We start from the raw sequence: 8,206 nt of genomic DNA on the forward strand, positions 1-8,206 counted from the left end.
GTGACTGATACGAACATACAGTGTGATACAAGAAATTGTTATCGTGACTGATACGAACATACAGTGTGATACCAGACATTGTTATCGTGACTGATACGAACATACAGTGTGATACAAGACATTGTTATCGTGACTGATACGAACATACAGTGTGATATAAGACATTGTTATCGTGACTAATACGAACATACAGTGTGATATAAGACATTGTTATCGTGACTGATACGAACATACAGTGTGATATAAGACATTGTTATCGTGACTGATACGAACATACAGTGTGATATAAGACATTGTTATCGTGACTGATACGAACATACAGTGTGATACAAGACATTGTTATCGTGACTGATACGAACATACAGTGTGATATAAGACATTGTTATCGTGACTGATACGAACATACAGTGTGATATAAGACATTGTTATCGTGACTGATACGAACATACAGTGTGATACAAAACATTTTTATCGTGACTGATACGAACATACAGTGTGATATAAGACATTGTTATCGTGACTGATACGAACATAGAGTGTGATATAAGACATTGTTATCGTGACTGATACGAACACACAGTGTGATAGACATTGTTATCGTGACTGATATGAACATACAGTGTGATATAAGACATTGTTATCGTGACTGATACGAACATACAGTGTGATACAAGAAATTGTTATCGTGACTGATACGAACATACAGTGTGATACCAGACATTGTTATCGTGACTGATACGAACATACAGTGTGATACAAGACATTGTTATCGTGACTGATACGAACATACAGTGTGATATAAGACATTGTTATCGTGACTAATACGAACATACAGTGTGATATAAGACATTGTTATCGTGACTGATACGAACATACAGTGTGATATAAGACATTGATCTCGTGACTGATACGAACATACAGTGCGATGCAAGACATTGTTATCGTGACTGATACGAACATACAGTGCGATATAAGACATTGTTATCGTGACTGATACGAACATACAGTGCGATATAAGACATTGTTATCGTGACTGATACGAACATACAGCGTGATATAAGACATTGTTATCGTGACTGATACGAACATACAGCGTGATATAATACATTGTTATCGTGACTGATACGAACATACAGTGCGATATAAGACATTGTTATCGTGACTGATACGAACATACAGTGCGGTATAAGACATTGTTATCGTGACTGATACGAACATACAGTGCGATATAAGACATTGTTATCGTGACTGATACGAACATACAATGTGATATAAGACATTGTTATCGTGACTGATACGAACATACAGTGCGATATAAGACATTGTTATCGTGACTGATACGAACATACAATGTGATATAAGACATTGTTATCGTGACTGATACGAACATACAATGTGATATAAGACATTGTTATCGTCACTGATACGAACATACAGTGTGAGATAAGACATTGTTATCGTCACTGATACGAACATACAGTGTGATCATATAAGACATAGTTATAGACACTGATATGAACATACAGTGTGATACAAAACACCCTTGAATAGGATCCTACGATTAAAGCAGCTGTGACGGGGTGCAACGAACGACTTGTTTACTTAGAAAAATACCTGTTTTATCAAACATCATGTGCAGATGTCGAAGAATTAATAGATTTTAAACTCAGTTACCGGAATGTTCAATTCACGATCAATTAATGACAGTGGCGAATTGGGTGATCAATCGACTATTGCCATTCACAGATTGCGTTGTCGTATTGAGAATTTCAATGATCACAAACAGTGTGACTGTGATTTAATAAAACGACTCTGCGAAATACATTCACGTTATCGTTGGGGGGTTATGTATGATAACAGAAACACATGAATTCAATTCTGATAACTTCAATATATAAACGGAATACGACAATGTTTCCCAAATTCCAACCGTAACTGTAAGTACTAAGTCCATTTTACTGCCGAGGAAGGACAATTGTAAATTGTACAGTTTCCCGCTTTGCCTGGGTGATCGAATGAGAGAAGACAGACGTGACGTATCAAACAAGACTTCATAATTAAAAACATTGTATTGACACATGTCTAAATAAATGTCTTATGTAATGGTCATCCAAGGCGGCAATCGGCCTGTTAAGGTGGTATAAAGGCTTCCCTTTAGCCAGGCTTTCATAACTTCTAAATGTTTTGTGTTTCGCTGAATTCAAATACACATAACATCAGTGCGTAACACTGTGAATGATTAGTCAGATATGGACGATATCTGTAGTGTGATTCTATTTCGTTTATCACAATAAAACAGTCAACTCAAAAAAAGTGATTACCACTCCGACTTTATCTCGCTATTCATTGTTAATTTTGCTTTCAATTTCAATAGAAGAAGTGACAGTGAAATAAAGAAAGAGGATCGGAATGTAAAAAACTATTTTTGATAAAATGGGAATTATACTTAAACATTAGACAATTACCGAAGAAAACAAAACTAAGAGTACTGTATTGGATTGCTATACATTCCCTACCCTCACACACGGCGGTGAATTTGGGGCAATATGTGGTTTTACAGAAGAATGCTCCGTGTATCTTAAATATATTACAATCCAAATGAGGAAGTACTGGCTAAGGCAGACACAAAAAGAAAACTTGTTGAAACAATGAAAAAAAGGTAATTGACATTTTTATGGCATATTTTGAGAAAAGTAGAACTGGAAAATGTGACAGTAACATGATAAATTGAAGGAAGAGAAAGGGAGACAAAGGCCCGCTTTCTAGTCAGCGAGAATGAGAATATCAGAACAGCAAAAGACAGAGAATTATGGAGAACCATGCAGAACCGGGCAGAACAGGGCAAGAAGACATTATTTTCAAATGGAAGCCGAGATCTTACTGAGAGCGAAAGGATCACGTGACTTGTTTATCCCATCATTTTTTAGCATTATCCAATTTAATTTAACGTCTGTTTCAATGTTTCAATTTCAATCAATTAGCTGACTTCTCTAATTTATAATTACGAAGTTTTTGTTCAATTCAATTCTTGAAAATCGAAATCATTTTCGTTGTATTGTGCCTGAGCATTAATGCATTGATTTGTTAACCGAAATCACGTGCCAAATAATGAGGAATTGTGGAATAAAGCTGGAAATGCCTATATTAACATTGTAATTAATTGTGCATGGTCATGTGTCCTGGCAACTGCCACTGATTGAGAAAATCAAAAGGTAAGTTTAGGCGCCGCATATTTAATTGAAATTTAATTGTGGATGTTTACTAACCGTCAATGTGATATATATTGAACCACTTTGCGTGTAATATCTCGTGGGGGGTCGCGAATGTGGGTCGGGTCACTGACCCTTAAAACATGAGTACCGTTATCGAAAGGGCTTCAGTTTGCTGTGTATTAATACCGATATGGCCGGTCGTACATGTATAGTCGATTATGAGAGACAGACATTGCTGGTATCTCAAAACGTCATGATTCAACTTCTGCATACGCATCCCCCGCCACATAATCGTGTTTACGACACACAGTTGGACTGGGTAGTATTATGGTCGATCTTCACAGTAACTGGGATAATCACAAAGAACACGTATTGCGCAAAATTATCGACTAACACAGCAATCAATTCTACCATGACTCACGCGATTATCGATCTTGACATGATGCAGTTATCAAACCATCGACTCAACCTTTCCAGATCAAGGGCGAATTCTATTCAATTACGTATTTGCTTTTATAATCACGAAAAATTCTGTTTTTAGTAAACTCTATACTTAATCAAGGGCGAACGAGGGCGCGCCAGGGCCATTTCACTGAGTGTTACTTCCGTACGTTGTATACTATTCATGATTACTCTACCTATTTTGCGACTTCCGTTTGTTTGGAATTATTTACAATTCTACGGTGGGGGTAATATTGTAAATTAAACTGCACATAGACACTGAAACAGTACAAATGTTGTTTAAATCATATAAACTACAATGAAACGTGATTACGTGTGCGAATATTATTGATGGGACAACAAAATGTAAAGACCCGTCTTTGTGCGCAATTTTAATCACCCAGTCGTTCGTTTGTAGTTTCTGTTTGCGTGAAATGTCGTGTTCATAGACGGAAACTGTAACTATGTCAACCAGATTCTTTCCTTTGAAAAGGTTTCGTGCGGTAAAAGCACGTCACGGTGGCGGAGGCATACTGTATGTCACCGCAGACTATTGTAGTAGTCTGAGATGTTACCATGGCAGAAGATAGATGTGTATAAATTTGGACTACTTAGAAGGCCCTGCGTATGGGTGCACCAACTACATTAGATATGTGTATGTGAATTACATATGTTGCATTAACCCCTGTTGCATCTCACTGATGGCATGGTGTATTGCGTTACGGGTGGATTTGGTATTTCCATTAGAAAAGTATATCGTACCGTCACTGTGTCTTCTTACGCACTAGTCCGTTTGTTTGAGCCCATGGACTGCACGTTTTCAGCCTTCTGATTAAGTATAGAGTATTCATAACCTGACAGAAATAACCCGGGAACATCGGGATAAAATTCGCTATGTCTTGTTAGAAAATAAAACAAAATGCTGTGAAATGTGTATCAAAGTATTTTATTTGGGGCATCTAAAAGAAATAATTTCGAAATACCTGTAAAACCCGACAAAGACTAAACGACTCCCCAGGATACTGATTTAAATCATTTGCAATTTTAATGTTTTTTAAAAAAAAAAAACATTTGCAACATCATGTCCAGATGAGCGAAGAACATGGCTGGGGCATGTTTGAATTGAAATCACGTGTTAGAGGAGTGTATCAGACAAGAAATTCACTGGAAGTGATTTCGGTATTTCACCGTTGATGGCGCTATATATCTTTTTCTATTAACAGCTTTCTCGCTTTTTCTCAGCCTCGGGATAAATATGGACTATTAATTTTGCTGAGCATGTTATTTCCGGGGGAAAGATTTGTTGGCATAGATATTCGGTGCATTTATGTCCGGTATAAAATAAAATAAAATGCCCACGCAGTATATTGAACTTACTCAGACTGGTCGTGAAGCAATTCAACTGAAATTCATTGAAAATATAAAAGTTGAAAAAAAAGAAAAGAAGGATAATCTTATCAAATGGCTTAACCTGCCGTGGCTCTTGACACAAACCATAGTGAAAAGGTGAACAAACATATTTAGCACCCGAATTTTACATTTTAGTGTTACGGCCATATTTTTACAGGATCGTTATACAAATTTACAGAAAATAACAATTTACTGTTCTCGTGTACACATCGTGCAATCTCCACCAATAAAATGCGTCCTAACGACAAATTAACAAGAAGAAAGAAGAAGAATAGAAAATGAGAACACCTGTCAGACTACCAGTACTAATTAATATCAGATCTGCTGTTAAGAAAAATACGACAAATATGTTTAAAGATCATCAATAACGTTACAAAATCAGTCTTCTTGATTGATTAATAACAGCCGTTGGTGGCGCTGGTACCGTAATGTGTGTAGAAGGACAAAGCAAAATTCAAACGTGATATTTATATCGCCTAAAATATATTGCACCTAAGTAGTTTAAATATCTCTTTATTAAAAGTCATGCAAAATGAATAAGCCACTGGGAACAGGGTGTTCACGCAAGGGCCCATGGGATAAGTTTCGAATCTAATGAAAACTTGAATGGTATTTGTGATTATTGACATCAGGGGTCGTCACAAATCGTAATTGAAAATAAATCATGTATTCGACGTAAATGGCGCTCTTAATTAGTTACCGTACATAACGGCGTGGATGTAATGCGTAGATACTTTTACAACTAATTCAATACATCGCGCCCTTTAGCGACGAATCACTTTGGTGACGTCATAATTTGGTAAAAGGAAGACCTGTTCAAAGCGTCAATAATGTTTAGATCTAGTACGCCAATAAAGAAGTTTGCTATAAACGAAGAGCGACTGCACAACAAAAGGAATTCAATTGATTGCCAAACATTCACCTAAAAAACATCTTGAACATTATCATAGCGCGTAATTAGGACAACATATTGTACACTGCACGCGGACTCTTCACCCTCTTTGTACACTAGTCTCTCATCACAATGAACTGCACACTGATACAAATTAATAGCAAATCTACAGCCGCATATGTTTTCCAAACTATATACTAGTATTCAAAAATAGAATTATTTTACTTACTCGAAACCCTACAACCCCGAAAAATAAACAACAACCACAATATTAACCTTCGTATTACGGAACTGTAACACACATCAATATAATAACAAACTTCCTGAGTCTTCATTTATTGGATTCTTTTTTGTTTTATTCATTAAGATATGTTCCACGGATGTATACGTTTTATCATCTTTCCAAATCAATTATATGTTACTGAAATGAACTGGAAACGTTACAGTCACAATGCCTGAAACGGTCGCTTTAAATGTAAATACCGGTATATTTCTTATGTATATGTTCAGTTTATTCTGTAAGAGTATGTTATGCAACTTTGTTATCCAGGTAATCAGGGGCGCTTGGTGCAGGAGTTCTGTGAATACAATTATGTTTAAATATAATCGTATTGCCTTTATTATATCATTGCATAGACTATAAGGACACACTGAGGAAAGGGGTAATTTTACCGCATTGTTTTTTTATTAACACGATTTGCTACCATTAAAACAAATAATGGGATTTATTTGACGTTCATACTTGGGTTTCATTTAATGACATCACATTTTAGGTGACAGCCTTGTCCCCTTGTGTAGGGTCATGCAATTGTGTCTAAAATAATATTTCAGTAAGAATTAGTCATCATTATGTGGTTATATTAAAAGACAACAAAATGTGACCCCCCCCCCCCACGCCTCATCTCCGAGGTGAATGTGTCCCATTTACATGTACATGGCGTTCAGATTTCCGGGATATCCTCTGGCGAATAGGGTTTGTTTTTGATGTTTTTATACTTGGGTTATTTTGTTTTGCATTTAGAGGATTATTTTTGAAAAGCCATGTTTCAATTCAAACGAGCCCATAGAGAGGCAATGAAGTATGGATAGCTATAATTTAAACGCAAAGCTGCGAAGCAGCGTGGCGACCGTGACGATCACAGCAGCCAACATTTATCGGCCAAACTTTATATATCCACGCTTTTAGTCGGCGATCCTCGTTGGAAATGCCAGTCAAACCGGCCAACGACCATCTCAATTCAGACGCTCGACGAGAAATTCCCAACATTCTCTTTTCTGACTCAGTAAAAACGTGTAAAATATCGGTACACCTTTTCAATATACCCTCTTTGCAGCGTCGTTGAAATGACTAGTCATATAAACAGTTAAGATCAAAGGTTATAGATCAAGGAGCAAAGGGCTAACAAAATCAAAATGAAAATGATAAACCAAAGCCATTCTCAGGTGAAAAGGCGATTTTAAATTATTTTTCACAAGTAAAGTGAAATTACAAATGTAAATTTATTTTCAAAAATAAAAGGATGTTTTCAAGTAAATTCATTTTCGAAAACAAAAAGTAAATTTTAAAATATAAATTCATTTTCAAAAATAAAAGTATAAATTTTAAAATATAAATTCATTTACAAAAATAAAAGTAAAATTTAAAATATAAATTCATTTTCAAAAGTAAAAGTAAATATTAAAATATAAATTCATTTTCAAAAATAAAAGTAAATATTAAAATATAAATTCATTTTCAAAAGTAAAAGTAAGATTGCAAATGTAAATCTACTTTTTACCGTAATACAAGCTTGAACAAAATTTAAGAAAAAAATGTGGTTTACTATATTCTCTTACTATATACATTCAATATAACCCTGCCCGAAAAACATACAGATAGTCCGTAACTCCGGGCCGTAATGGTTTCAGCTCGGCTTCAAGTTGGCACTCGACCTGGGAACTCGAATCAACGAGACGTGTCATCACCGTGCGCCGCGGTCATGTCACCACCTTCTGTTTTATATAAACAGTATGTTTGGCAGTTCCGTCCGGTATGAATGGCGTATTTTGTTTCTCAAACACGTACCTCATACTAGTGTACACAATGGTTCGAATCCCCCCACTGAGTAACGCGATATCACGGTATCGCCTCGCTAGGCCTTCATTCTGTGCCCGCTTTTCAAACAATAGGCCATGTCACGTGATAATATTAATTACCATATTGTTACTATGAAGCGTTACCATGAGACGCTTTGTGCCAGCGCGCTTATGT

The sequence above is a fragment of the Saccoglossus kowalevskii genome, chromosome 10 (genome assembly GCF_978046115.1).
Source record: "Saccoglossus kowalevskii chromosome 10, keSacKowa6.1, whole genome shotgun sequence".
Lineage (NCBI taxonomy): Eukaryota > Metazoa > Hemichordata > Enteropneusta > Harrimaniidae > Saccoglossus > Saccoglossus kowalevskii.